This window comes from Lissotriton helveticus, chromosome 12 (assembly GCF_964261635.1).
Source record: "Lissotriton helveticus chromosome 12, aLisHel1.1, whole genome shotgun sequence".
Lineage (NCBI taxonomy): Eukaryota > Metazoa > Chordata > Amphibia > Caudata > Salamandridae > Lissotriton > Lissotriton helveticus.
This window is the reverse complement of record NC_136073.1, coordinates 657,810,721-657,838,160: the sequence shown is the minus strand read 5'-3', so window position 1 is coordinate 657,838,160 and position 27,440 is coordinate 657,810,721. Positions and strand designations below refer to the sequence as shown.

General features: G+C 46.7%; 24 non-coding genes across 24 annotated transcripts; all 24 read right to left on the bottom strand.

Moving 5' to 3' along the window:
• Positions 1–167: 167 nt before the first annotated feature.
• On the bottom strand, positions 168–282 carry LOC144800487 (U5 spliceosomal RNA). The gene has a single exon (XR_013604384.1). It is a non-coding gene; the product is annotated as a U5 spliceosomal RNA (small nuclear RNA).
• A 935-nt stretch (positions 283–1,217) lies between these two features.
• Positions 1,218–1,332, bottom strand: LOC144800295 (U5 spliceosomal RNA). Its single transcript, XR_013604207.1, has one exon. It is a non-coding gene; the product is annotated as a U5 spliceosomal RNA (small nuclear RNA).
• Positions 1,333–2,267: 935 nt separating this feature from the next.
• LOC144800294 (U5 spliceosomal RNA) lies at positions 2,268–2,382 on the bottom strand. Its single transcript, XR_013604206.1, has one exon. It is a non-coding gene; the product is annotated as a U5 spliceosomal RNA (small nuclear RNA).
• Positions 2,383–3,317: 935 nt separating this feature from the next.
• Positions 3,318–3,433, bottom strand: LOC144800451 (U5 spliceosomal RNA). The gene has a single exon (XR_013604351.1). It is a non-coding gene; the product is annotated as a U5 spliceosomal RNA (small nuclear RNA).
• Positions 3,434–4,368: 935 nt separating this feature from the next.
• On the bottom strand, positions 4,369–4,483 carry LOC144800293 (U5 spliceosomal RNA). The gene has a single exon (XR_013604205.1). It is a non-coding gene; the product is annotated as a U5 spliceosomal RNA (small nuclear RNA).
• A 935-nt stretch (positions 4,484–5,418) lies between these two features.
• LOC144800292 (U5 spliceosomal RNA) lies at positions 5,419–5,533 on the bottom strand. Its single transcript, XR_013604204.1, has one exon. It is a non-coding gene; the product is annotated as a U5 spliceosomal RNA (small nuclear RNA).
• A 935-nt stretch (positions 5,534–6,468) lies between these two features.
• On the bottom strand, positions 6,469–6,583 carry LOC144800486 (U5 spliceosomal RNA). Its single transcript, XR_013604383.1, has one exon. It is a non-coding gene; the product is annotated as a U5 spliceosomal RNA (small nuclear RNA).
• A 935-nt stretch (positions 6,584–7,518) lies between these two features.
• LOC144800291 (U5 spliceosomal RNA) lies at positions 7,519–7,633 on the bottom strand. Its single transcript, XR_013604203.1, has one exon. It is a non-coding gene; the product is annotated as a U5 spliceosomal RNA (small nuclear RNA).
• A 935-nt stretch (positions 7,634–8,568) lies between these two features.
• LOC144800290 (U5 spliceosomal RNA) lies at positions 8,569–8,683 on the bottom strand. Its single transcript, XR_013604202.1, has one exon. It is a non-coding gene; the product is annotated as a U5 spliceosomal RNA (small nuclear RNA).
• A 935-nt stretch (positions 8,684–9,618) lies between these two features.
• LOC144800449 (U5 spliceosomal RNA) lies at positions 9,619–9,734 on the bottom strand. Its single transcript, XR_013604350.1, has one exon. It is a non-coding gene; the product is annotated as a U5 spliceosomal RNA (small nuclear RNA).
• A 935-nt stretch (positions 9,735–10,669) lies between these two features.
• LOC144800289 (U5 spliceosomal RNA) lies at positions 10,670–10,784 on the bottom strand. Its single transcript, XR_013604201.1, has one exon. It is a non-coding gene; the product is annotated as a U5 spliceosomal RNA (small nuclear RNA).
• A 935-nt stretch (positions 10,785–11,719) lies between these two features.
• Positions 11,720–11,835, bottom strand: LOC144800448 (U5 spliceosomal RNA). Its single transcript, XR_013604349.1, has one exon. It is a non-coding gene; the product is annotated as a U5 spliceosomal RNA (small nuclear RNA).
• A 935-nt stretch (positions 11,836–12,770) lies between these two features.
• LOC144800288 (U5 spliceosomal RNA) lies at positions 12,771–12,885 on the bottom strand. Its single transcript, XR_013604200.1, has one exon. It is a non-coding gene; the product is annotated as a U5 spliceosomal RNA (small nuclear RNA).
• A 935-nt stretch (positions 12,886–13,820) lies between these two features.
• Positions 13,821–13,935, bottom strand: LOC144800287 (U5 spliceosomal RNA). Its single transcript, XR_013604199.1, has one exon. It is a non-coding gene; the product is annotated as a U5 spliceosomal RNA (small nuclear RNA).
• A 935-nt stretch (positions 13,936–14,870) lies between these two features.
• On the bottom strand, positions 14,871–14,985 carry LOC144800485 (U5 spliceosomal RNA). Its single transcript, XR_013604382.1, has one exon. It is a non-coding gene; the product is annotated as a U5 spliceosomal RNA (small nuclear RNA).
• A 935-nt stretch (positions 14,986–15,920) lies between these two features.
• On the bottom strand, positions 15,921–16,035 carry LOC144800286 (U5 spliceosomal RNA). The gene has a single exon (XR_013604198.1). It is a non-coding gene; the product is annotated as a U5 spliceosomal RNA (small nuclear RNA).
• A 935-nt stretch (positions 16,036–16,970) lies between these two features.
• LOC144801557 (U5 spliceosomal RNA) lies at positions 16,971–17,085 on the bottom strand. Its single transcript, XR_013605363.1, has one exon. It is a non-coding gene; the product is annotated as a U5 spliceosomal RNA (small nuclear RNA).
• Positions 17,086–18,020: 935 nt separating this feature from the next.
• LOC144801556 (U5 spliceosomal RNA) lies at positions 18,021–18,135 on the bottom strand. The gene has a single exon (XR_013605362.1). It is a non-coding gene; the product is annotated as a U5 spliceosomal RNA (small nuclear RNA).
• A 3,103-nt stretch (positions 18,136–21,238) lies between these two features.
• LOC144800284 (U5 spliceosomal RNA) lies at positions 21,239–21,353 on the bottom strand. The gene has a single exon (XR_013604196.1). It is a non-coding gene; the product is annotated as a U5 spliceosomal RNA (small nuclear RNA).
• A 935-nt stretch (positions 21,354–22,288) lies between these two features.
• On the bottom strand, positions 22,289–22,403 carry LOC144800516 (U5 spliceosomal RNA). The gene has a single exon (XR_013604412.1). It is a non-coding gene; the product is annotated as a U5 spliceosomal RNA (small nuclear RNA).
• A 935-nt stretch (positions 22,404–23,338) lies between these two features.
• Positions 23,339–23,453, bottom strand: LOC144800283 (U5 spliceosomal RNA). The gene has a single exon (XR_013604195.1). It is a non-coding gene; the product is annotated as a U5 spliceosomal RNA (small nuclear RNA).
• Positions 23,454–24,388: 935 nt separating this feature from the next.
• Positions 24,389–24,503, bottom strand: LOC144800473 (U5 spliceosomal RNA). Its single transcript, XR_013604373.1, has one exon. It is a non-coding gene; the product is annotated as a U5 spliceosomal RNA (small nuclear RNA).
• A 935-nt stretch (positions 24,504–25,438) lies between these two features.
• Positions 25,439–25,553, bottom strand: LOC144800515 (U5 spliceosomal RNA). The gene has a single exon (XR_013604411.1). It is a non-coding gene; the product is annotated as a U5 spliceosomal RNA (small nuclear RNA).
• Positions 25,554–26,488: 935 nt separating this feature from the next.
• On the bottom strand, positions 26,489–26,603 carry LOC144800282 (U5 spliceosomal RNA). Its single transcript, XR_013604194.1, has one exon. It is a non-coding gene; the product is annotated as a U5 spliceosomal RNA (small nuclear RNA).
• Positions 26,604–27,440: the final 837 nt, after the last annotated feature.

Sequence of the window (27,440 nt, the reverse complement as noted above, 5' to 3'; positions counted from 1 at the left end):
CAAGCTCTTTCCCATGATGCACCTCTCCTGCACTCTGTCGATGCAAATGAGCAAGCAGAGAGTTCAGGAATAAAACACCTAAGCTCATGTCCCCAAAAAACAGCAGCAGACAACTCGCAGATATATTCACCAATTTCTAATGCTTTTCTTTTAAACACACGATAAACAGCCTCACCTGTGGTAAGGCTTAAAAAAATTGAATAAACTCGTAAATGTTCCTCTCCACGGAAATCTTTAGTAAAAGGCGAAAGATTTTTTCATTTTGAAGAGAAACCAGAGTAAGTTAGAATATGGCTCTCTGGGGGTAAGTGGCACCACATCAAAGACCCCGTCATTGCGAGGGTGAGGACCTGAGAGGTATTTTCAAAATCTAAGAAAGAGGACAAGAACCAGGCCGGTGAGGGAAGCAGGCCCAATTTTCAGAGTCTCTGCTCAAAGCACAGAAAATCAAAAAGGTGGACAGTTCCCATGCGTCTGTCTGGAAATATGCAAATTCTTTTCTGTACACACCTCAGCTCATTAGGAGGCGTTGCGGCTGCTGGGCAAGGGGAACGGGAAGCGTGCATCAGGCTTTAGGTGAAGTGACACTGTAGGACTTTTGTCCCCCAGCGATTTTACGCTTTCCACACCATCCTTCCAATCGATAGGCTGTGAGCCACCACTGTGCTCTGCACATAGCCATGCACTTTAAGTCCCTTTTTCGCACGTACTTTCATTAAACCTGAATATAGAAGTATATATCTGTCTAGGCTAGAGGCACATGAAACAGGACTGGCGTGCCGCTTCAAGTGTACCTGAGAGGAATCTGACTCATGATTGGCCACCCTCTCAGGGCACCGACTCAGGATTGGCCAACCTCTATGGGGCACCTCTAACGTGCACAAATAACGGGCAAGCCCTATGAAAAGCACAGCGTGAGTCTAGGTGCCACCTTGAAAAAGGAGGGTGACGTCTGGCCTCTGACAGCAGGAATATTAAGAGAGGAGAAAACATACTGCCTGCTATCGTGAAATTCCAAGATAGTCACGAAAATCAATCTCATGCACTGCACAAGCTCTTTCCCATGATGCACCTCTCCTGCACTCTGTCTATGCAAATGAGCAAGCAGAGAGTTCAGGAATAAAACACCTAAGCTCATGTCCCCAAAAAACAGCAGCAGACAACTCGCAGATATATTCACCAATTTCTAATGCTTTTCTTTTAAACACAAGATAAACAGCCTCACCGGTGGTAAGGCTTAAAAAAATTGAATAAACTCGTAAATGTTCCTCTCCACGGAAATCTTTAGTAAAAGGCGAAAGATTTTTTCGTTTTGAAGAGAAACCAGAGTAAGTTAGAATATGGCTCTCTGGGGGTAAGTGGCACCACATCAAAGACCCCGTCATTGCGAGGGTGAGGACCTGAGAGGTATTTTTAGGCTCTAAGAAAGAGGACAAGAACCAGGCCAGTGAGGGAAGCAGGCCCAATTTTCAGAGTCTCTGCTCAAAGCACAGAAAATCAAAAAGGTGGACAGTTCCCATGCGTCTGTCTGGAAATATGCAAATTCTTTTCTGTACACACCTCAGCTCATTAGGAGGCGTTGCGGCTGCTGGGCAAGGGGAACGGGAAGCGTGCATCAGGCTTTAGGTGAAGTGACACTGTAGGACTTTTGTCCCCCAGCGATTTTACGCTTTCCACACCATCCTTCCAATCGATAGGCTGTGAGCCACCACTGTGCTCTGCACATAGCCATGCACTTTAAGTCCCTTTTTCGCACGTACTTTCATTAAACCTGAATATAGAAGTATATATCTGTCTAGGCTAGAGGCACATGAAACAGGACTGGCGTGCCGCTTCAAGTGTACCTGAGAGGAATCTGACTCAGGATTGGCCACCCTCTCAGGGCACCGACTCAGGATTGGCCAACCTCTATGGGGCACCTCTAACGTGCACAAATAACGGGCAAGCCCTATGAAAAGCACAGCGTGAGTCTAGGTGCCACCTTGAAAAAGGAGGGTGACGTCTGGCCTCTGACAGCAGGAATATTAAGAGAGGAGAAAACATACTGCCTGCTATTGTGAAATTCCAAGATAGTCACGAAAAGCAATCTCATGCACTGCACAAGCTCTTTCCCATGATGCACCTCTCCTGCACTCTGTCTATGCAAATGAGCAAGCAGAGAGTTCAGGAATAAAACACCTAAGCTCATGTCCCCAAAAAACAGCAGCAGACAACTCGCAGATATATTCACCAATTTCTAATGCTTTTCTTTTAAACACAAAATAAACAGCCTCACCGGTGGTAAGGCTTAAAAAAATTGAATAAACTCGTAAATGTTCCTCTCCACGGAAATCTTTAGTAAAAGGCGAAAGATTTTTTCGTTTTGAAGAGAAACCAGAGTAAGTTAGAATATGGCTCTCTGGGGGTAAGTGGCACCACATCAAAGACCCCGTCATTGCGAGGGTGAGGACCTGAGAGGTATTTTTAGGCTCTAAGAAAGAGGACAAGAACCAGGCCAGTGAGGGAAGCAGGCCCAATTTTCAGAGTCTCTGCTCAAAGCACAGAAAATCAAAAAGGTGGACAGTTCCCATGCGTCTGTCTGGAAATATGCAAATTCTTTTCTGTACACACCTCAGCTCATTAGGAGGCGTTGCGGCTGCTGGGCAAGGGGAACGGGAAGCGTGCATCAGGCTTTAGGTGAAGTGACACTGTAGGACTTTTGTCCCCCAGCGATTTTACGCTTTCCACACCATCCTTCCAATCGATAGGCTGTGAGCCACCACTGTGCTCTGCACATAGCCATGCACTTTAAGTCCCTTTTTCGCACGTACTTTCATTAAACCTGAATATAGAAGTATATATCTGTCTAGGCTAGAGGCACATGAAACAGGACTGGCGTGCCGCTTCAAGTGTACCTGAGAGGAATCTGACTCAGGATTGGCCACCCTCTCAGGGCACCGACTCAGGATTGGCCAACCTCTATGGGGCACCTCTAACGTGCACAAATAACGGGCAAGCCCTATGAAAAGCACAGCGTGAGTCTAGGTGCCACCTTGAAAAAGGAGGGTGACGTCTGGCCTCTGACAGCAGGAATATTAAGAGAGGAGAAAACATACTGCCTGCTATCGTGAAATTCCAAGATAGTCACGAAAAGCAATCTCATGCACTGCACAAGCTCTTTCCCATGATGCACCTCTCCTGCACTCTGTCGATGCAAATGAGCAAGCAGAGAGTTCAGGAATAAAACACCTAAGCTCATGTCCCCAAAAAACAGCAGCAGACAACTCGCAGATATATTCACCAATTTCTAATGCTTTTCTTTTAAACACACGATAAACAGCCTCACCTGTGGTAAGGCTTAAAAAAACTTGAATAAACTCGTAAATGTTCCTCTCCACGGAAATCTTTAGTAAAAGGCGAAAGATTTTTTCATTTTGAAGAGAAACCAGAGTAAGTTAGAATATGGCTCTCTGGGGGTAAGTGGCACCACATCAAAGACCCCGTCATTGCGAGGGTGAGGACCTGAGAGGTATTTTCAAAATCTAAGAAAGAGGACAAGAACCAGGCCGGTGAGGGAAGCAGGCCCAATTTTCAGAGTCTCTGCTCAAAGCACAGAAAATCAAAAAGGTGGACAGTTCCCATGCGTCTGTCTGGAAATATGCAAATTCTTTTCTGTACACACCTCAGCTCATTAGGAGGCGTTGCGGCTGCTGGGCAAGGGGAACGGGAAGCGTGCATCAGGCTTTAGGTGAAGTGACACTGTAGGACTTTTGTCCCCCAGCGATTTTACGCTTTCCACACCATCCTTCCAATCGATAGGCTGTGAGCCACCACTGTGCTCTGCACATAGCCATGCACTTTAAGTCCCTTTTTCGCACGTACTTTCATTAAACCTGAATATAGAAGTATATATCTGTCTAGGCTAGAGGCACATGAAACAGGACTGGCGTGCCGCTTCAAGTGTACCTGAGAGGAATCTGACTCATGATTGGCCACCCTCTCAGGGCACCGACTCAGGATTGGCCAACCTCTATGGGGCACCTCTAACGTGCACAAATAACGGGCAAGCCCTATGAAAAGCACAGCGTGAGTCTAGGTGCCACCTTGAAAAAGGAGGGTGACGTCTGGCCTCTGACAGCAGGAATATTAAGAGAGGAGAAAACATACTGCCTGCTATCGTGAAATTCCAAGATAGTCACGAAAATCAATCTCATGCACTGCACAAGCTCTTTCCCATGATGCACCTCTCCTGCACTCTGTCTATGCAAATGAGCAAGCAGAGAGTTCAGGAATAAAACACCTAAGCTCATGTCCCCAAAAAACAGCAGCAGACAACTCGCAGATATATTCACCAATTTCTAATGCTTTTCTTTTAAACACAAGATAAACAGCCTCACCGGTGGTAAGGCTTAAAAAAATTGAATAAACTCGTAAATGTTCCTCTCCACGGAAATCTTTAGTAAAAGGCGAAAGATTTTTTCGTTTTGAAGAGAAACCAGAGTAAGTTAGAATATGGCTCTCTGGGGGTAAGTGGCACCACATCAAAGACCCCGTCATTGCGAGGGTGAGGCCCTGAGAGGTATTTTTAGGCTCTAAGAAAGAGGACAAGAACCAGGCCAGTGAGGGAAGCAGGCCCAATTTTCAGAGTCTCTGCTCAAAGCACAGAAAATCAAAAAGGTGGACAGTTCCCATGCGTCTGTCTGGAAATATGCAAATTCTTTTCTGTACACACCTCAGCTCATTAGGAGGCGTTGCGGCTGCTGGGCAAGGGGAACGGGAAGCGTGCATCAGGCTTTAGGTGAAGTGACACTGTAGGACTTTTGTCCCCCAGCGATTTTACGCTTTCCACACCATCCTTCCAATCGATAGGCTGTGAGCCACCACTGTGCTCTGCACATAGCCATGCACTTTAAGTCCCTTTTTCGCACGTACTTTCATTAAACCTGAATATAGAAGTATATATCTGTCTAGGCTAGAGGCACATGAAACAGGACTGGCGTGCCGCTTCAAGTGTACCTGAGAGGAATCTGACTCAGGATTGGCCACCCTCTCAGGGCACCGACTCAGGATTGGCCAACCTCTATGGGGCACCTCTAACGTGCACAAATAACGGGCAAGCCCTATGAAAAGCACAGCGTGAGTCTAGGTGCCACCTTGAAAAAGGAGGGTGACGTCTGGCCTCTGACAGCAGGAATATTAAGAGAGAAGAAAACATACTGCCTGCTATCGTGAAATTCCAAGATAGTCACGAAAAGCAATCTCATGCACTGCACAAGCTCTTTCCCATGATGCACCTCTCCTGCACTCTGTCTATGCAAATGAGCAAGCAGAGAGTTCAGGAATAAAACACCTAAGCTCATGTCCCCAAAAAACAGCAGCAGACAACTCGCAGATATATTCACCAATTTCTAATGCTTTTCTTTTAAACACAAAATAAACAGCCTCACCGGTGGTAAGGCTTAAAAAAATTGAATAAACTCGTAAATGTTCCTCTCCACGGAAATCTTTAGTAAAAGGCGAAAGATTTTTTCGTTTTGAAGAGAAACCAGAGTAAGTTAGAATATGGCTCTCTGGGGGTAAGTGGCACCACATCAAAGACCCCGTCATTGCGAGGGTGAGGACCTGAGAGGTATTTTTAGGCTCTAAGAAAGAGGACAAGAACCAGGCCAGTGAGGGAAGCAGGCCCAATTTTCAGAGTCTCTGCTCAAAGCACAGAAAATCAAAAAGGTGGACAGTTCCCATGCGTCTGTCTGGAAATATGCAAATTCTTTTCTGTACACACCTCAGCTCATTAGGAGGCGTTGCGGCTGCTGGGCAAGGGGAACGGGAAGCGTGCATCAGGCTTTAGGTGAAGTGACACTGTAGGACTTTTGTCCCCCAGCGATTTTACGCTTTCCACACCATCCTTCCAATCGATAGGCTGTGAGCCACCACTGTGCTCTGCACATAGCCATGCACTTTAAGTCCCTTTTTCGCACGTACTTTCATTAAACCTGAATATAGAAGTATATATCTGTCTAGGCTAGAGGCACATGAAACAGGACTGGCGTGCCGCTTCAAGTGTACCTGAGAGGAATCTGACTCAGGATTGGCCACCCTCTCAGGGAACCGACTCAGGATTGGCCAACCTCTATGGGGCACCTCTAACGTGCACAAATAACGGGCAAGCCCTATGAAAAGCACAGCGTGAGTCTAGGTGCCACCTTGAAAAAGGAGGGTGACGTCTGGCCTCTGACAGCAGGAATATTAAGAGAGGAGAAAACATACTGCCTGCTATCGTGAAATTCCAAGATAGTCACGAAAAGCAATCTCATGCACTGCACAAGCTCTTTCCCATGATGCACCTCTCCTGCACTCTGTCGATGCAAATGAGCAAGCAGAGAGTTCAGGAATAAAACACCTAAGCTCATGTCCCCAAAAAACAGCAGCAGACAACTCGCAGATATATTCACCAATTTCTAATGCTTTTCTTTTAAACACACGATAAACAGCCTCACCTGTGGTAAGGCTTAAAAAAATTGAATAAACTCGTAAATGTTCCTCTCCACGGAAATCTTTAGTAAAAGGCGAAAGATTTTTTCATTTTGAAGAGAAACCAGAGTAAGTTAGAATATGGCTCTCTGGGGGTAAGTGGCACCACATCAAAGACCCCGTCATTGCGAGGGTGAGGACCTGAGAGGTATTTTCAAAATCTAAGAAAGAGGACAAGAACCAGGCCGGTGAGGGAAGCAGGCCCAATTTTCAGAGTCTCTGCTCAAAGCACAGAAAATCAAAAAGGTGGACAGTTCCCATGCGTCTGTCTGGAAATATGCAAATTCTTTTCTGTACACACCTCAGCTCATTAGGAGGCGTTGCGGCTGCTGGGCAAGGGGAACGGGAAGCGTGCATCAGGCTTTAGGTGAAGTGACACTGTAGGACTTTTGTCCCCCAGCGATTTTACGCTTTCCACACCATCCTTCCAATCGATAGGCTGTGAGCCACCACTGTGCTCTGCACATAGCCATGCACTTTAAGTCCCTTTTTCGCACGTACTTTCATTAAACCTGAATATAGAAGTATATATCTGTCTAGGCTAGAGGCACATGAAACAGGACTGGCGTGCCGCTTCAAGTGTACCTGAGAGGAATCTGACTCATGATTGGCCACCCTCTCAGGGCACCGACTCAGGATTGGCCAACCTCTATGGGGCACCTCTAACGTGCACAAATAACGGGCAAGCCCTATGAAAAGCACAGCGTGAGTCTAGGTGCCACCTTGAAAAAGGAGGGTGACGTCTGGCCTCTGACAGCAGGAATATTAAGAGAGGAGAAAACATACTGCCTGCTATCGTGAAATTCCAAGATAGTCACGAAAATCAATCTCATGCACTGCACAAGCTCTTTCCCATGATGCACCTCTCCTGCACTCTGTCTATGCAAATGAGCAAGCAGAGAGTTCAGGAATAAAACACCTAAGCTCATGTCCCCAAAAAACAGCAGCAGACAACTCGCAGATATATTCACCAATTTCTAATGCTTTTCTTTTAAACACAAGATAAACAGCCTCACCGGTGGTAAGGCTTAAAAAAATTGAATAAACTCGTAAATGTTCCTCTCCACGGAAATCTTTAGTAAAAGGCGAAAGATTTTTTCGTTTTGAAGAGAAACCAGAGTAAGTTAGAATATGGCTCTCTGGGGGTAAGTGGCACCACATCAAAGACCCCGTCATTGCGAGGGTGAGGACCTGAGAGGTATTTTTAGGCTCTAAGAAAGAGGACAAGAACCAGGCCAGTGAGGGAAGCAGGCCCAATTTTCAGAGTCTCTGCTCAAAGCACAGAAAATCAAAAAGGTGGACAGTTCCCATGCGTCTGTCTGGAAATATGCAAATTCTTTTCTGTACACACCTCAGCTCATTAGGAGGCGTTGCGGCTGCTGGGCAAGGGGAACGGGAAGCGTGCATCAGGCTTTAGGTGAAGTGACACTGTAGGACTTTTGTCCCCCAGCGATTTTACGCTTTCCACACCATCCTTCCAATCGATAGGCTGTGAGCCACCACTGTGCTCTGCACATAGCCATGCACTTTAAGTCCCTTTTTCGCACGTACTTTCATTAAACCTGAATATAGAAGTATATATCTGTCTAGGCTAGAGGCACATGAAACAGGACTGGCGTGCCGCTTCAAGTGTACCTGAGAGGAATCTGACTCAGGATTGGCCACCCTCTCAGGGCACCGACTCAGGATTGGCCAACCTCTATGGGGCACCTCTAACGTGCACAAATAACGGGCAAGCCCTATGAAAAGCACAGCGTGAGTCTAGGTGCCACCTTGAAAAAGGAGGGTGACGTCTGGCCTCTGACAGCAGGAATATTAAGAGAGGAGAAAACATACTGCCTGCTATTGTGAAATTCCAAGATAGTCACGAAAAGCAATCTCATGCACTGCACAAGCTCTTTCCCATGATGCACCTCTCCTGCACTCTGTCTATGCAAATGAGCAAGCAGAGAGTTCAGGAATAAAACACCTAAGCTCATGTCCCCAAAAAACAGCAGCAGACAACTCGCAGATATATTCACCAATTTCTAATGCTTTTCTTTTAAACACAAAATAAACAGCCTCACCGGTGGTAAGGCTTAAAAAAATTGAATAAACTCGTAAATGTTCCTCTCCACGGAAATCTTTAGTAAAAGGCGAAAGATTTTTTCGTTTTGAAGAGAAACCAGAGTAAGTTAGAATATGGCTCTCTGGGGGTAAGTGGCACCACATCAAAGACCCCGTCATTGCGAGGGTGAGGACCTGAGAGGTATTTTTAGGCTCTAAGAAAGAGGACAAGAACCAGGCCAGTGAGGGAAGCAGGCCCAATTTTCAGAGTCTCTGCTCAAAGCACAGAAAATCAAAAAGGTGGACAGTTCCCATGCGTCTGTCTGGAAATATGCAAATTCTTTTCTGTACACACCTCAGCTCATTAGGAGGCGTTGCGGCTGCTGGGCAAGGGGAACGGGAAGCGTGCATCAGGCTTTAGGTGAAGTGACACTGTAGGACTTTTGTCCCCCAGCGATTTTACGCTTTCCACACCATCCTTCCAATCGATAGGCTGTGAGCCACCACTGTGCTCTGCACATAGCCATGCACTTTAAGTCCCTTTTTCGCACGTACTTTCATTAAACCTGAATATAGAAGTATATATCTGTCTAGGCTAGAGGCACATGAAACAGGACTGGCGTGCCGCTTCAAGTGTACCTGAGAGGAATCTGACTCAGGATTGGCCACCCTCTCAGGGCACCGACTCAGGATTGGCCAACCTCTATGGGGCACCTCTAACGTGCACAAATAACGGGCAAGCCCTATGAAAAGCACAGCGTGAGTCTAGGTGCCACCTTGAAAAAGGAGGGTGACGTCTGGCCTCTGACAGCAGGAATATTAAGAGAGGAGAAAACATACTGCCTGCTATCGTGAAATTCCAAGATAGTCACGAAAAGCAATCTCATGCACTGCACAAGCTCTTTCCCATGATGCACCTCTCCTGCACTCTGTCGATGCAAATGAGCAAGCAGAGAGTTCAGGAATAAAACACCTAAGCTCATGTCCCCAAAAAACAGCAGCAGACAACTCGCAGATATATTCACCAATTTCTAATGCTTTTCTTTTAAACACACGATAAACAGCCTCACCTGTGGTAAGGCTTAAAAAAACTTGAATAAACTCGTAAATGTTCCTCTCCACGGAAATCTTTAGTAAAAGGCGAAAGATTTTTTCATTTTGAAGAGAAACCAGAGTAAGTTAGAATATGGCTCTCTGGGGGTAAGTGGCACCACATCAAAGACCCCGTCATTGCGAGGGTGAGGACCTGAGAGGTATTTTCAAAATCTAAGAAAGAGGACAAGAACCAGGCCGGTGAGGGAAGCAGGCCCAATTTTCAGAGTCTCTGCTCAAAGCACAGAAAATCAAAAAGGTGGACAGTTCCCATGCGTCTGTCTGGAAATATGCAAATTCTTTTCTGTACACACCTCAGCTCATTAGGAGGCGTTGCGGCTGCTGGGCAAGGGGAACGGGAAGCGTGCATCAGGCTTTAGGTGAAGTGACACTGTAGGACTTTTGTCCCCCAGCGATTTTACGCTTTCCACACCATCCTTCCAATCGATAGGCTGTGAGCCACCACTGTGCTCTGCACATAGCCATGCACTTTAAGTCCCTTTTTCGCACGTACTTTCATTAAACCTGAATATAGAAGTATATATCTGTCTAGGCTAGAGGCACATGAAACAGGACTGGCGTGCCGCTTCAAGTGTACCTGAGAGGAATCTGACTCATGATTGGCCACCCTCTCAGGGCACCGACTCAGGATTGGCCAACCTCTATGGGGCACCTCTAACGTGCACAAATAACGGGCAAGCCCTATGAAAAGCACAGCGTGAGTCTAGGTGCCACCTTGAAAAAGGAGGGTGACGTCTGGCCTCTGACAGCAGGAATATTAAGAGAGGAGAAAACATACTGCCTGCTATCGTGAAATTCCAAGATAGTCACGAAAATCAATCTCATGCACTGCACAAGCTCTTTCCCATGATGCACCTCTCCTGCACTCTGTCTATGCAAATGAGCAAGCAGAGAGTTCAGGAATAAAACACCTAAGCTCATGTCCCCAAAAAACAGCAGCAGACAACTCGCAGATATATTCACCAATTTCTAATGCTTTTCTTTTAAACACAAGATAAACAGCCTCACCGGTGGTAAGGCTTAAAAAAATTGAATAAACTCGTAAATGTTCCTCTCCACGGAAATCTTTAGTAAAAGGCGAAAGATTTTTTCGTTTTGAAGAGAAACCAGAGTAAGTTAGAATATGGCTCTCTGGGGGTAAGTGGCACCACATCAAAGACCCCGTCATTGCGAGGGTGAGGACCTGAGAGGTATTTTTAGGCTCTAAGAAAGAGGACAAGAACCAGGCCAGTGAGGGAAGCAGGCCCAATTTTCAGAGTCTCTGCTCAAAGCACAGAAAATCAAAAAGGTGGACAGTTCCCATGCGTCTGTCTGGAAATATGCAAATTCTTTTCTGTACACACCTCAGCTCATTAGGAGGCGTTGCGGCTGCTGGGCAAGGGGAACGGGAAGCGTGCATCAGGCTTTAGGTGAAGTGACACTGTAGGACTTTTGTCCCCCAGCGATTTTACGCTTTCCACACCATCCTTCCAATCGATAGGCTGTGAGCCACCACTGTGCTCTGCACATAGCCATGCACTTTAAGTCCCTTTTTCGCACGTACTTTCATTAAACCTGAATATAGAAGTATATATCTGTCTAGGCTAGAGGCACATGAAACAGGACTGGCGTGCCGCTTCAAGTGTACCTGAGAGGAATCTGACTCAGGATTGGCCACCCTCTCAGGGCACCGACTCAGGATTGGCCAACCTCTATGGGGCACCTCTAACGTGCACAAATAACGGGCAAGCCCTATGAAAAGCACAGCGTGAGTCTAGGTGCCACCTTGAAAAAGGAGGGTGACGTCTGGCCTCTGACAGCAGGAATATTAAGAGAGGAGAAAACATACTGCCTGCTATCGTGAAATTCCAAGATAGTCACGAAAAGCAATCTCATGCACTGCACAAGCTCTTTCCCATGATGCACCTCTCCTGCACTCTGTCGATGCAAATGAGCAAGCAGAGAGTTCAGGAATAAAACACCTAAGCTCATGTCCCCAAAAAACAGCAGCAGACAACTCGCAGATATATTCACCAATTTCTAATGCTTTTCTTTTAAACACACGATAAACAGCCTCACCTGTGGTAAGGCTTAAAAAAACTTGAATAAACTCGTAAATGTTCCTCTCCACGGAAATCTTTAGTAAAAGGCGAAAGATTTTTTCATTTTGAAGAGAAACCAGAGTAAGTTAGAATATGGCTCTCTGGGGGTAAGTGGCACCACATCAAAGACCCCGTCATTGCGAGGGTGAGGACCTGAGAGGTATTTTCAAAATCTAAGAAAGAGGACAAGAACCAGGCCGGTGAGGGAAGCAGGCCCAATTTTCAGAGTCTCTGCTCAAAGCACAGAAAATCAAAAAGGTGGACAGTTCCCATGCGTCTGTCTGGAAATATGCAAATTCTTTTCTGTACACACCTCAGCTCATTAGGAGGCGTTGCGGCTGCTGGGCAAGGGGAACGGGAAGCGTGCATCAGGCTTTAGGTGAAGTGACACTGTAGGACTTTTGTCCCCCAGCGATTTTACGCTTTCCACACCATCCTTCCAATCGATAGGCTGTGAGCCACCACTGTGCTCTGCACATAGCCATGCACTTTAAGTCCCTTTTTCGCACGTACTTTCATTAAACCTGAATATAGAAGTATATATCTGTCTAGGCTAGAGGCACATGAAACAGGACTGGCGTGCCGCTTCAAGTGTACCTGAGAGGAATCTGACTCATGATTGGCCACCCTCTCAGGGCACCGACTCAGGATTGGCCAACCTCTATGGGGCACCTCTAACGTGCACAAATAACGGGCAAGCCCTATGAAAAGCACAGCGTGAGTCTAGGTGCCACCTTGAAAAAGGAGGGTGACGTCTGGCCTCTGACAGCAGGAATATTAAGAGAGGAGAAAACATACTGCCTGCTATCGTGAAATTCCAAGATAGTCACGAAAATCAATCTCATGCACTGCACAAGCTCTTTCCCATGATGCACCTCTCCTGCACTCTGTCTATGCAAATGAGCAAGCAGAGAGTTCAGGAATAAAACACCTAAGCTCATGTCCCCAAAAAACAGCAGCAGACAACTCGCAGATATATTCACCAATTTCTAATGCTTTTCTTTTAAACACAAGATAAACAGCCTCACCGGTGGTAAGGCTTAAAAAAATTGAATAAACTCGTAAATGTTCCTCTCCACGGAAATCTTTAGTAAAAGGCGAAAGATTTTTTCGTTTTGAAGAGAAACCAGAGTAAGTTAGAATATGGCTCTCTGGGGGTAAGTGGCACCACATCAAAGACCCCGTCATTGCGAGGGTGAGGACCTGAGAGGTATTTTTAGGCTCTAAGAAAGAGGACAAGAACCAGGCCAGTGAGGGAAGCAGGCCCAATTTTCAGAGTCTCTGCTCAAAGCACAGAAAATCAAAAAGGTGGACAGTTCCCATGCGTCTGTCTGGAAATATGCAAATTCTTTTCTGTACACACCTCAGCTCATTAGGAGGCGTTGCGGCTGCTGGGCAAGGGGAACGGGAAGCGTGCATCAGGCTTTAGGTGAAGTGACACTGTAGGACTTTTGTCCCCCAGCGATTTTACGCTTTCCACACCATCCTTCCAATCGATAGGCTGTGAGCCACCACTGTGCTCTGCACATAGCCATGCACTTTAAGTCCCTTTTTCGCACGTACTTTCATTAAACCTGAATATAGAAGTATATATCTGTCTAGGCTAGAGGCACATGAAACAGGACTGGCGTGCCGCTTCAAGTGTACCTGAGAGGAATCTGACTCAGGATTGGCCACCCTCTCAGGGCACCGACTCAGGATTGGCCAACCTCTATGGGGCACCTCTAACGTGCACAAATAACGGGCAAGCCCTATGAAAAGCACAGCGTGAGTCTAGGTGCCACCTTGAAAAAGGAGGGTGACGTCTGGCCTCTGACAGCAGGAATATTAAGAGAGGAGAAAACATACTGCCTGCTATTGTGAAATTCCAAGATAGTCACGAAAAGCAATCTCATGCACTGCACAAGCTCTTTCCCATGATGCACCTCTCCTGCACTCTGTCTATGCAAATGAGCAAGCAGAGAGTTCAGGAATAAAACACCTAAGCTCATGTCCCCAAAAAACAGCAGCAGACAACTCGCAGATATATTCACCAATTTCTAATGCTTTTCTTTTAAACACAAAATAAACAGCCTCACCGGTGGTAAGGCTTAAAAAAATTGAATAAACTCGTAAATGTTCCTCTCCACGGAAATCTTTAGTAAAAGGCGAAAGATTTTTTCGTTTTGAAGAGAAACCAGAGTAAGTTAGAATATGGCTCTCTGGGGGTAAGTGGCACCACATCAAAGACCCCGTCATTGCGAGGGTGAGGACCTGAGAGGTATTTTTAGGCTCTAAGAAAGAGGACAAGAACCAGGCCAGTGAGGGAAGCAGGCCCAATTTTCAGAGTCTCTGCTCAAAGCACAGAAAATCAAAAAGGTGGACAGTTCCCATGCGTCTGTCTGGAAATATGCAAATTCTTTTCTGTACACACCTCAGCTCATTAGGAGGCGTTGCGGCTGCTGGGCAAGGGGAACGGGAAGCGTGCATCAGGCTTTAGGTGAAGTGACACTGTAGGACTTTTGTCCCCCAGCGATTTTACGCTTTCCACACCATCCTTCCAATCGATAGGCTGTGAGCCACCACTGTGCTCTGCACATAGCCATGCACTTTAAGTCCCTTTTTCGCACGTACTTTCATTAAACCTGAATATAGAAGTATATATCTGTCTAGGCTAGAGGCACATGAAACAGGACTGGCGTGCCGCTTCAAGTGTACCTGAGAGGAATCTGACTCAGGATTGGCCACCCTCTCAGGGCACCGACTCAGGATTGGCCAACCTCTATGGGGCACCTCTAACGTGCACAAATAACGGGCAAGCCCTATGAAAAGCACAGCGTGAGTCTAGGTGCCACCTTGAAAAAGGAGGGTGACGTCTGGCCTCTGACAGCAGGAATATTAAGAGAGGAGAAAACATACTGCCTGCTATCGTGAAATTCCAAGATAGTCACGAAAAGCAATCTCATGCACTGCACAAGCTCTTTCCCATGATGCACCTCTCCTGCACTCTGTCGATGCAAATGAGCAAGCAGAGAGTTCAGGAATAAAACACCTAAGCTCATGTCCCCAAAAAACAGCAGCAGACAACTCGCAGATATATTCACCAATTTCTAATGCTTTTCTTTTAAACACACGATAAACAGCCTCACCTGTGGTAAGGCTTAAAAAAATTGAATAAACTCGTAAATGTTCCTCTCCACGGAAATCTTTAGTAAAAGGCGAAAGATTTTTTCATTTTGAAGAGAAACCAGAGTAAGTTAGAATATGGCTCTCTGGGGGTAAGTGGCACCACATCAAAGACCCCGTCATTGCGAGGGTGAGGACCTGAGAGGTATTTTCAAAATCTAAGAAAGAGGACAAGAACCAGGCCGGTGAGGGAAGCAGGCCCAATTTTCAGAGTCTCTGCTCAAAGCACAGAAAATCAAAAAGGTGGACAGTTCCCATGCGTCTGTCTGGAAATATGCAAATTCTTTTCTGTACACACCTCAGCTCATTAGGAGGCGTTGCGGCTGCTGGGCAAGGGGAACGGGAAGCGTGCATCAGGCTTTAGGTGAAGTGACACTGTAGGACTTTTGTCCCCCAGCGATTTTACGCTTTCCACACCATCCTTCCAATCGATAGGCTGTGAGCCACCACTGTGCTCTGCACATAGCCATGCACTTTAAGTCCCTTTTTCGCACGTACTTTCATTAAACCTGAATATAGAAGTATATATCTGTCTAGGCTAGAGGCACATGAAACAGGACTGGCGTGCCGCTTCAAGTGTACCTGAGAGGAATCTGACTCATGATTGGCCACCCTCTCAGGGCACCGACTCAGGATTGGCCAACCTCTATGGGGCACCTCTAACGTGCACAAATAACGGGCAAGCCCTATGAAAAGCACAGCGTGAGTCTAGGTGCCACCTTGAAAAAGGAGGGTGACGTCTGGCCTCTGACAGCAGGAATATTAAGAGAGGAGAAAACATACTGCCTGCTATCGTGAAATTCCAAGATAGTCACGAAAAGCAATCTCATGCACTGCACAAGCTCTTTCCCATGATGCACCTCTCCTGCACTCTGTCTATGCAAATGAGCAAGCAGAGAGTTCAGGAATAAAACACCTAAGCTCATGTCCCCAAAAAACAGCAGCAGACAACTCGCAGATATATTCACCAATTTCTAATGCTTTTCTTTTAAACACAAAATAAACAGCCTCACCGGTGGTAAGGCTTAAAAAAATTGAATAAACTCGTAAATGTTCCTCTCCACGGAAATCTTTAGTAAAAGGCGAAAGATTTTTTCGTTTTGAAGAGAAACCAGAGTAAGTTAGAATATGGCTCTCTGGGGGTAAGTGGCACCACATCAAAGACCCCGTCATTGCGAGGGTGAGGACCTGAGAGGTATTTTTAGGCTCTAAGAAAGAGGACAAGAACCAGGCCAGTGAGGGAAGCAGGCCCAATTTTCAGAGTCTCTGCTCAAAGCACAGAAAATCAAAAAGGTGGACAGTTCCCATGCGTCTGTCTGGAAATATGCAAATTCTTTTCTGTACACACCTCAGCTCATTAGGAGGCGTTGCGGCTGCTGGGCAAGGGGAACGGGAAGCGTGCATCAGGCTTTAGGTGAAGTGACACTGTAGGACTTTTGTCCCCCAGCGATTTTACGCTTTCCACACCATCCTTCCAATCGATAGGCTGTGAGCCACCACTGTGCTCTGCACATAGCCATGCACTTTAAGTCCCTTTTTCGCACGTACTTTCATTAAACCTGAATATAGAAGTATATATCTGTCTAGGCTAGAGGCACATGAAACAGGACTGGCGTGCCGCTTCAAGTGTACCTGAGAGGAATCTGACTCAGGATTGGCCACCCTCTCAGGGCACCGACTCAGGATTGGCCAACCTCTATGGGGCACCTCTAACGTGCACAAATAACGGGCAAGCCCTATGAAAAGCACAGCGTGAGTCTAGGTGCCACCTTGAAAAAGGAGGGTGACGTCTGGCCTCTGACAGCAGGAATATTAAGAGAGGAGAAAACATACTGCCTGCTATCGTGAAATTCCAAGATAGTCACGAAAAGCAATCTCATGCACTGCACAAGCTCTTTCCCATGATGCACCTCTCCTGCACTCTGTCGATGCAAATGAGCAAGCAGAGAGTTCAGGAATAAAACACCTAAGCTCATGTCCCCAAAAAACAGCAGCAGACAACTCGCAGATATATTCACCAATTTCTAATGTTTTTCTTTTAAACACACGATAAACAGCCTCACCTGTGGTAAGGCTTAAAAAAATTGAATAAACTCGTAAATGTTCCTCTCCACGGAAATCTTTAGTAAAAGGCGAAAGATTTTTTCGTTTTGAAGAGAAACCAGAGTAAGTTAGAATATGGCTCTCTGGGGGTAAGTGGCACCACATCAAAGACCCCGTCATTGCGAGGGTGAGGACCTGAGAGGTATTTTCAAAATCTAAGAAAGAGGACAAGAACCAGGCCAGTGAGGGAAGCAGGCCCAATTTTCAGAGTCTCTGCTCAAAGCACAGAAAATCAAAAAGGTGGACAGTTCCCATGCGTCTGTCTGGAAATATGCAAATTCTTTTCTGTACACACCTCAGCTCATTAGGAGGCGTTGCGGCTGCTGGGCAAGGGGAACGGGAAGCGTGCATCAGGCTTTAGGTGAAGTGACACTGTAGGACTTTTGTCCCCCAGCGATTTTACGCTTTCCACACCATCCTTCCAATCGATAGGCTGTGAGCCACCACTGTGCTCTGCACATAGCCATGCACTTTAAGTCCCTTTTTCGCACGTACTTTCATTAAACCTGAATATAGAAGTATATATCTGTCTAGGCTAGAGGCACATGAAACAGGACTGGCGTGCCGCTTCAAGTGTACCTGAGAGGAATCTGACTCAGGATTGGCCACCCTCTCAGGGCACCGACTCAGGATTGGCCAACCTCTATGGGGCACCTCTAACGTGCACAAATAACGGGCAAGCCCTATGAAAAGCACAGCGTGAGTCTAGGTGCCACCTTGAAAAAGGAGGGTGACGTCTGGCCTCTGACAGCAGGAATATTAAGAGAGGAGAAAACATACTGCCTGCTATCGTGAAATTCCAAGATAGTCACGAAAAGCAATCTCATGCACTGCACAAGCTCTTTCCCATGATGCACCTCTCCTGCACTCTGTCTATGCAAATGAGCAAGCAGAGAGTTCAGGAATAAAACACCTAAGCTCATGTCCCCAAAAAACAGCAGCAGACAACTCGCAGATATATTCACCAATTTCTAATGCTTTTCTTTTAAACACACGATAAACAGCCTCACCTGTGGTAAGGCTTAAAAAAATTGAATAAACTCGTAAATGTTCCTCTCCACGGAAATCTTTAGTAAAAGGCGAAAGATTTTTTCGTTTTGAAGAGAAACCAGAGTAAGTTAGAATATGGCTCTCTGGGGGTAAGTGGCACCACATCAAAGACCCCGTCATTGCGAGGGTGAGGACCTGAGAGGTATTTTTAGGCTCTAAGAAAGAGGACAAGAACCAGGCCAGTGAGGGAAGCAGGCCCAATTTTCAGAGTCTCTGCTCAAAGCACAGAAAATCAAAAAGGTGGACAGTTCCCATGCGTCTGTCTGGAAATATGCAAATTCTTTTCTGTACACACCTCAGCTCATTAGGAGGCGTTGCGGCTGCTGGGCAAGGGGAACGGGAAGCGTGCATCAGGCTTTAGGTGAAGTGACACTGTAGGACTTTTGTCCCCCAGCGATTTTACGCTTTCCACACCATCCTTCCAATCGATAGGCTGTGAGCCACCACTGTGCTCTGCACATAGCCATGCACTTTAAGTCCCTTTTTCGCACGTACTTTCATTAAACCTGAATATAGAAGTATATATCTGTCTAGGCTAGAGGCACATGAAACAGGACTGGCGTGCCGCTTCAAGTGTACCTGAGAGGAATCTGACTCATGATTGGCCACCCTCTCAGGGCACCGACTCAGATTTGATTTGATTTGATTTGATTTGATTTGATTTTGGGTTTTGTAGAGCGCATAGCTACCCTAGGGCATCCCAGCGCTAGTGACCATTGTCCTGTGGGGTGAGGAGTCAGGATGGAGGACTCAGGGGAAGAGTAGGGTCTTTAGTTGTTTCCTGAACCTGAGGAGATTATGTTCTTGCCTCAGGGGGAGAGGAAGGGCATTCCATAGTCTCGGGGCATTGTACGAGAACAGGCGACCGCCTGTTCTGGACTTCCTGATTCTTGGAACGTTTGCGAGGGAAAGGGAGTTTGATCTTAATTGTCTACTCGACTGTTGTTTTGTTACAAGTGGCCTCAGAATGGGAGGGCCTTCGTTGTGCATAATTCTATGGGCTATGCACAGGGATTTAAAGTTGACGCGTTCCTTTACTGGTAGCCAGTGCAAGCTTCTAAGGGCTGGTTTGGCCGAGCTCCTTGCGGCGGTTCCTGTGAGGATTCTGGCGGCCGCATTTTGTGCACATTGAAGTCTGTGGACTACAGAGACTGGGGCCCCCAGATAAAGGACATTACCGTAGTCCAATCTGGAGTTCACCAGCCCCTGCATTAGGAGCTTCCTGGAATGGGGGGGGAGAAGATGTAGGATTTTTCTTGCCATCTTTATAAGGCCGAAGCAGGTTCCCGCGGTTTTCCGAGCTTGAGTCCTAAAACTGAGCTCCTGGTCCAGCCATATCCCGAGGCTCTTTACTTCGGGTTTAGGGGATGGCGCAGTTCCCATGCATGGTGGCCAGGGGAGGGGAGTGGGGATTTTCTTAGGGTTTCCCAGGAGGAGTATTTCTGATTTCTCCCCATTCAGTTTTAGTCGGGAATCGCACATCCATTGGTGAACCTTTTCGAGACAACTGGATAAATTGGGGAGAGCGTTGTCAGACTGGTTGAGGGAGACGACGAGCTGGGTGTCGTCGGCATACATTATTGATTTAATGCCAAAGGGTTTGACAACATCCTCGAGAGGTTCCATGTACACATTAAAAAGTGTGGGGCTCAGGGAGGATCCCTGGGGGACCCCACACTTGAGTGCATGAGCCTTGGAGGTGGAATGCCCTTCTGCTACTTGAAACGACCTGTCTTCCAGGAAGGATGAAATCCAGGTTAATGCGGAGTCCTCCACTCCTATCAGCCCAAGACGGTGAACAAGGGTTGCATGGTCCACCGTGTCGAAGGCGGCACTCAGGTCGAGGAGGATCACTGCCACTGATCCTCCTACGTCCAATATGCCCCTGGCTTCTTCGACTACGGCTAACAGTGCGGTGTCGGTCCCTTGCCCTGGTCTGAATCCTGTCTGGGACTGACGGAGAAGGTGGTTGGTTTCTAAGAACTCAGAGAGATGTTGGTTTGCAATGCGCTCGGCGATTTTACTAATGGCCGGAAGCAGTGAGATCGGTCTGAAATTAGATGGGTCTGTGGGGTCTAGGTGCGGTTTCTTTATGAGAGCCTTGACTGTGGTTTTTTTCCAGTTTGCCGGGACTGAGCCGTTCTGGAAGGAGGCGTTGATCAGGTTGGTGAGAGGCGGGGCTATGGTGGAAGCAACTAACTTTAGTTTACTGATCGGAGCTGGATCTGATGGGGCGCCGCTTTTGACTTTGTGTAGGACGTTAAGAAACGTTTCGATGGTGATTTGAGGGAAGGAGGATAGCCTCGGTGTGTTTTGGCGGGGGAGAGGGTTAGGGCTTCCTAATGTGATTGTGGCAGGCGGGAGGGAAGTCAGGATTTTTTCGATTTTTTGAGAGAAAAAATCAGCCATCTGATTACATTTTGCGCCATCCGGGTCTGGTGGTGATGGTGGGTCCTGAATTTTGGTGAGGAGTTTAACTATCCTGTAGGTCTCTTTTGCGGAATTTGCTGCTGAGGCTATTTGTTCTTCGAAATAGGAGGCCTGGGCTGATTTAAGAGCGTTTTTATAGCGCCTGATGTGGATTTTGTATTCACTTTTGTCTTCCGTGCTCCAGTTCTTTCTCCATTGGCGCTCTAACCTTTTGCCTTTCTTTCTTAATTCGCGTAGTTCGTCGGTGAACCACGGTAGTTTGGAGGATTTCCTGGCGGAAGGGAGGGTTTTGAGTGGCAGGACTGTATTAAGGGAGTCGCTAATCCATTTCTGTAGCTGGATTTCAGCTTTAGACGGATCTGGATCAGGATTGGCCAACCTCTATGGGGCACCTCTAACGGGCACAAATAACGGGCAAGCCCTATGAAAAGCACAGCGTGAGTCTAGGTGCCAACTTGAAAAAGGAGGGTGACGTCTGGCCTCTGACAGCAGGAATATTAAGAGAGGAGAAAACATACTGCCTGCTATCGTGAAATTCCAAGATAGTCACGAAAAGCAATCTCATGCACTGCACAAGCTCTTTCCCATGATGCACCTCTCCTGCACTCTGTCTATGCAAATGAGCAAGCAGAGAGTTCAGGAATAAAACACCTAAGCTCATGTCCCCAAAAAACAGCAGCAGACAACTCGCAGATATATTCACCAATTTCTAATGCTTTTCTTTTAAACACAAGATAAACAGCCTCACCGGTGGTAAGGCTTAAAAAAATTGAATAAACTCGTAAATGTTCCTCTCCACGGAAATCTTTAGTAAAAGGCGAAAGATTTTTTCGTTTTGAAGAGAAACCAGAGTAAGTTAGAATATGGCTCTCTGGGGGTAAGTGGCACCACATCAAAGACCCCGTCATTGCGAGGGTGAGGACCTGAGAGGTATTTTTAGGCTCTAAGAAAGAGGACAAGAACCAGGCCAGTGAGGGAAGCAGGCCCAATTTTCAGAGTCTCTGCTCAAAGCACAGAAAATCAAAAAGGTGGACAGTTCCCATGCGTCTGTCTGGAAATATGCAAATTCTTTTCTGTACACACCTCAGCTCATTAGGAGGCGTTGCGGCTGCTGGGCAAGGGGAACGGGAAGCGTGCATCAGGCTTTAGGTGAAGTGACACTGTAGGACTTTTGTCCCCCAGCGATTTTACGCTATCCACACCATCCTTCCAATCGATAGGCTGTGAGCCACCACTGTGCTCTGCACATAGCCATGCACTTTAAGTCCCTTTTTCGCACGTACTTTCATTAAACCTGAATATAGAAGTATATATCTGTCTAGGCTAGAGGCACATGAAACAGGACTGGCGTGCCGCTTCAAGTGTACCTGAGAGGAATCTGACTCATGATTGGCCACCCTCTCAAGGCACCGACTCAGGATTGGCCAACCTCTATGGGGCACCTCTAACGTGCACAAATAACGGGCAAGCCCTATGAAAAGCACAGCGTGAGTCTAGGTGCCACCTTGAAAAAGGAGGGTGACGTCTGGCCTCTGACAGCAGGAATATTAAGAGAGGAGAAAACATACTGCCTGCTATCGTGAAATTCCAAGATAGTCACGAAAAGCAATCTCATGCACTGCACAAGCTCTTTCCCATGATGCACCTCTCCTGCACTCTGTCTATGCAAATGAGCAAGCAGAGAGTTCAGGAATAAAACACCTAAGCTCATGTCCCCAAAAAACAGCAGCAGACAACTCGCAGATATATTCACCAATTTCTAATGCTTTTCTTTTAAACACAAGATAAACAGCCTCACCGGTGGTAAGGCTTAAAAAAATTGAATAAACTCGTAAATGTTCCTCTCCACGGAAATCTTTAGTAAAAGGCGAAAGATTTTTTCGTTTTGAAGAGAAACTAGAGTAAGTTAGAATATGGCTCTCTGGGGGTAAGTGGCACCACATCAAAGACCCCGTCATTGCGAGGGTGAGGACCTGAGAGGTATTTTTAGGCTCTAAGAAAGAGGACAAGAACCAGGCCAGTGAGGGAAGCAGGCCCAATTTTCAGAGTCTCTGCTCAAAGCACAGAAAATCAAAAAGGTGGACAGTTCCCATGCGTCTGTCTGGAAATATGCAAATTCTTTTCTGTACACACCTCAGCTCATTAGGAGGCGTTGCGGCTGCTGGGCAAGGGGAACGGGAAGCGTGCATCAGGCTTTAGGTGAAGTGACACTGTAGGACTTTTGTCCCCCAGCGATTTTACGCTTTCCACACCATCCTTCCAATCGATAGGCTGTGAGCCACCACTGTGCTCTGCACATAGCCATGCACTTTAAGTCCCTTTTTCGCACGTACTTTCATTAAACCTGAATATAGAAGTATATATCTGTCTAGGCTAGAGGCACATGAAACAGGACTGGCGTGCCGCTTCAAGTGTACCTGAGAGGAATCTGACTCAGGATTGGCCACCCTCTCAGGGCACCGACTCAGGATTGGCCAACCTCTATGGGGCACCTCTAACGTGCACAAATAACGGGCAAGCCCTATGAAAAGCACAGCGTGAGTCTAGGTGCCACCTTGAAAAAGGAGGGTGACGTCTGGCCTCTGACAGCAGGAATATTAAGAGAGGAGAAAACATACTGCCTGCTATCGTGAAATTCCAAGATAGTCACGAAAAGCAATCTCATGCACTGCACAAGCTCTTTCCCATGATGCACCTCTCCTGCACTCTGTCTATGCAAATGAGCAAGCAGAGAGTTCAGGAATAAAACACCTAAGCTCATGTCCCCAAAAAACAGCAGCAGACAACTCGCAGATATATTCACCAATTTCTAATGCTTTTCTTTTAAACACAAGATAAACAGCCTCACCGGTGGTAAGGCTTAAAAAAATTGAATAAACTCGTAAATGTTCCTCTCCACGGAAATCTTTAGTAAAAGGCGAAAGATTTTTTCGTTTTGAAGAGAAACCAGAGTAAGTTAGAATATGGCTCTCTGGGGGTAAGTGGCACCACATCAAAGACCCCGTCATTGCGAGGGTGAGGACCTGAGAGGTATTTTTAGGCTCTAAGAAAGAGGACAAGAACCAGGCCGGTGAGGGAAGCAGGCCCAATTTTCAGAGTCTCTGCTCAAAGCACAGAAAATCAAAAAGGTGGACAGTTCCCATGCGTCTGTCTGGAAATATGCAAATTCTTTTCTGTACACACCTCAGCTCATTAGGAGGCGTTGCGGCTGCTGGGCAAGGGGAACGGGAAGCGTGCATCAGGCTTTAGGTGAAGTGACACTGTAGGACTTTTGTCCCCCAGCGATTTTACGCTTTCCACACCATCCTTCCAATCGATAGGCTGTGAGCCACCACTGTGCTCTGCACATAGCCATGCACTTTAAGTCCCTTTTTCGTACGTACTTTCATTAAACCTGAATATAGAAGTATATATCTGTCTAGGCTAGAGGCACATGAAACAGGACTGGCGTGCCGCTTCAAGTGTACCTGAGAGGAATCTGACTCAGGATTGGCCACCCTCTCAGGGCACCGACTCAGGATTGGCCAACCTCTATGGGGCACCTCTAACGTGCACAAATAACGGGCAAGCCCTATGAAAAGCACAGCGTGAGTCTAGGTGCCACCTTGAAAAAGGAGGGTGACGTCTGGCCTCTGACAGCAGGAATATTAAGAGAGGAGAAAACATACTGCCTGCTATCGTGAAATTCCAAGATAGTCACGAAAAGCAATCTCATGCACTGCACAAGCTCTTTCCCATGATGCACCTCTCCTGCACTCTGTCTATGCAAATGAGCAAGCAGAGAGTTCAGGAATAAAACACCTAAGCTCATGTCCCCAAAAAACAGCAGCAGACAACTCGCAGATATATTCACCAATTTCTAATGCTTTTCTTTTAAACACAAGATAAACAGTCTCACCGGTGGTAAGGCTTAAAAAAATTGAATAAACTCGTAAATGTTCCTCTCCACGGAAATCTTTAGTAAAAGGCGAAAGATTTTTTCGTTTTGAAGAGAAACCAGAGTAAGTTAGAATATGGCTCTCTGGGGGTAAGTGGCACCACATCAAAGACCCCGTCATTGCGAGGGTGAGGACCTGAGAGGTATTTTTAGGCTCTAAGAAAGAGGACAAGAACCAGGCCAGTGAGGGAAGCAGGCCCAATTTTCAGAGTCTCTGCTCAAAGCACAGAAAATCAAAAAGGTGGACAGTTCCCATGCGTCTGTCTGGAAATATGCAAATTCTTTTCTGTACACACCTCAGCTCATTAGGAGGCGTTGCGGCTGCTGGGCAAGGGGAACGGGAAGCGTGCATCAGGCTTTAGGTGAAGTGACACTGTAGGACTTTTGTCCCCCAGCGATTTTACGCTATCCACACCATCCTTCCAATCGATAGGCTGTGAGCCACCACTGTGCTCTGCACATAGCCATGCACTTTAAGTCCCTTTTTCGCACGTACTTTCATTAAACCTGAATATAGAAGTATATATCTGTCTAGGCTAGAGGCACATGAAACAGGACTGGCGTGCCGCTTCAAGTGTACCTGAGAGGAATCTGACTCATGATTGGCCACCCTCTCAAGGCACCGACTCAGGATTGGCCAACCTCTATGGGGCACCTCTAACGTGCACAAATAACGGGCAAGCCCTATGAAAAGCACAGCGTGAGTCTAGGTGCCACCTTGAAAAAGGAGGGTGACGTCTGGCCTCTGACAGCAGGAATATTAAGAGAGGAGAAAACATACTGCCTGCTATCGTGAAATTCCAAGATAGTCACGAAAAGCAATCTCATGCACTGCACAAGCTCTTTCCCATGATGCACCTCTCCTGCACTCTGTCTATGCAAATGAGCAAGCAGAGAGTTCAGGAATAAAACACCTAAGCTCATGTCCCCAAAAAACAGCAGCAGACAACTCGCAGATATATTCACCAATTTCTAATGCTTTTCTTTTAAACACAAGATAAACAGCCTCACCGGTGGTAAGGCTTAAAAAAATTGAATAAACTCGTAAATGTTCCTCTCCACGGAAATCTTTAGTAAAAGGCGAAAGATTTTTTCGTTTTGAAGAGAAACTAGAGTAAGTTAGAATATGGCTCTCTGGGGGTAAGTGGCACCACATCAAAGACCCCGTCATTGCGAGGGTGAGGACCTGAGAGGTATTTTTAGGCTCTAAGAAAGAGGACAAGAACCAGGCCAGTGAGGGAAGCAGGCCCAATTTTCAGAGTCTCTGCTCAAAGCACAGAAAATCAAAAAGGTGGACAGTTCCCATGCGTCTGTCTGGAAATATGCAAATTCTTTTCTGTACACACCTCAGCTCATTAGGAGGCGTTGCGGCTGCTGGGCAAGGGGAACGGGAAGCGTGCATCAGGCTTTAGGTGAAGTGACACTGTAGGACTTTTGTCCCCCAGCGATTTTACGCTTTCCACACCATCCTTCCAATCGATAGGCTGTGAGCCACCACTGTGCTCTGCACATAGCCATGCACTTTAAGTCCCTTTTTCGCACGTACTTTCATTAAACCTGAATATAGAAGTATATATCTGTCTAGGCTAGAGGCACATGAAACAGGACTGGCGTGCCGCTTCAAGTGTACCTGAGAGGAATCTGACTCAGGATTGGCCACCCTCTCAGGGCACCGACTCAGGATTGGCCAACCTCTATGGGGCACCTCTAACGTGCACAAATAACGGGCAAGCCCTATGAAAAGCACAGCGTGAGTCTAGGTGCCACCTTGAAAAAGGAGGGTGACGTCTGGCCTCTGACAGCAGGAATATTAAGAGAGGAGAAAACATACTGCCTGCTATCGTGAAATTCCAAGATAGTCACGAAAAGCAATCTCATGCACTGCACAAGCTCTTTCCCATGATGCACCTCTCCTGCACTCTGTCTATGCAAATGAGCAAGCAGAGAGTTCAGGAATAAAACACCTAAGCTCATGTCCCCAAAAAACAGCAGCAGACAACTCGCAGATATATTCACCAATTTCTAATGCTTTTCTTTTAAACACAAGATAAACAGCCTCACCGGTGGTAAGGCTTAAAAAAATTGAATAAACTCGTAAATGTTCCTCTCCACGGAAATCTTTAGTAAAAGGCGAAAGATTTTTTCGTTTTGAAGAGAAACCAGAGTAAGTTAGAATATGGCTCTCTGGGGGTAAGTGGCACCACATCAAAGACCCCGTCATTGCGAGGGTGAGGACCTGAGAGGTATTTTTAGGCTCTAAGAAAGAGGACAAGAACCAGGCCGGTGAGGGAAGCAGGCCCAATTTTCAGAGTCTCTGCTCAAAGCACAGAAAATCAAAAAGGTGGACAGTTCCCATGCGTCTGTCTGGAAATATGCAAATTCTTTTCTGTACACACCTCAGCTCATTAGGAGGCGTTGCGGCTGCTGGGCAAGGGGAACGGGAAGCGTGCATCAGGCTTTAGGTGAAGTGACACTGTAGGACTTTTGTCCCCCAGCGATTTTACGCTTTCCACACCATCCTTCCAATCGATAGGCTGTGAGCCACCACTGTGCTCTGCACATAGCCATGCACTTTAAGTCCCTTTTTCGTACGTACTTTCATTAAACCTGAATATAGAAGTATATATCTGTCTAGGCTAGAGGCACATGAAACAGGACTGGCGTGCCGCTTCAAGTGTACCTGAGAGGAATCTGACTCAGGATTGGCCACCCTCTCAGGGCACCGACTCAGGATTGGCCAACCTCTATGGGGCACCTCTAACGTGCACAAATAACGGGCAAGCCCTATGAAAAGCACAGCGTGAGTCTAGGTGCCACCTTGAAAAAGGAGGGTGACGTCTGGCCTCTGACAGCAGGAATATTAAGAGAGGAGAAAACATACTGCCTGCTATCGTGAAATTCCAAGATAGTCACGAAAAGCAATCTCATGCACTGCACAAGCTCTTTCCCATGATGCACCTCTCCTGCACTCTGTCTATGCAAATGAGCAAGCAGAGAGTTCAGGA